Here is a 714-nt window from a genome sequence, read left to right as displayed (position 1 = left end):
ACAGTCACTACTGCCACCGTCAGCACTACTGCCACAGTCAGCACTACTGCCACAGTCAGCACTACTGCCACAGTCAGTACTACTGCCACAGTCAGTACTACTGCCACAGTCAGTACTACTGCCACAGTCAGCACTAACTGCCACGTCAGACTACTGCCACAGTCAGCACTACTGCCACGTCAGTACTACTGCCACAGTCAGTACTACTGCCACAGTCAGCACTACTGCCACGTCAGCACTACTGCCACAGTCACATACTGCCACAGTCAGTACTACTGCCACAGTCAGTACTACTGCCACAGTCAGTACTACTGCCACAGTCAGTACTACTGCCACAGTCAGTACTACTGCCACAGTCAGTACTACTGCCACAGTCAGTACTACTGCCACAGTCAGTACTACTGCCACAGTCAGTACTACTGCCACAGTCAGTACTACTGCCACAGTCAGCACCTTACTGCCACAGTCAGTACTACTGACCACAGTCAGTACTACTGCCACAGTCAGACTACTGCCACAGTCAGTACTACTGCACAGTCAGACTACTGCCACAGTCAGTACTACTGCCACAGTCGCATACTGCCACAGTCAGTACTACTGCCACAGTCAGTACTACTGCCACAGTCAGTACTACTGCCCAGTTGCAGTACTACTGCCACAGTCAGACTACTGCCACAGTCAGTACTACTGCCACAGTCAGTACTACTGCCACAG

This window comes from Procambarus clarkii, unplaced genomic scaffold (assembly GCF_040958095.1).
Source record: "Procambarus clarkii isolate CNS0578487 unplaced genomic scaffold, FALCON_Pclarkii_2.0 HiC_scaffold_99, whole genome shotgun sequence".
NCBI lineage: Eukaryota > Metazoa > Arthropoda > Malacostraca > Decapoda > Cambaridae > Procambarus > Procambarus clarkii.
This window is presented reverse-complemented; position numbering follows the sequence as displayed.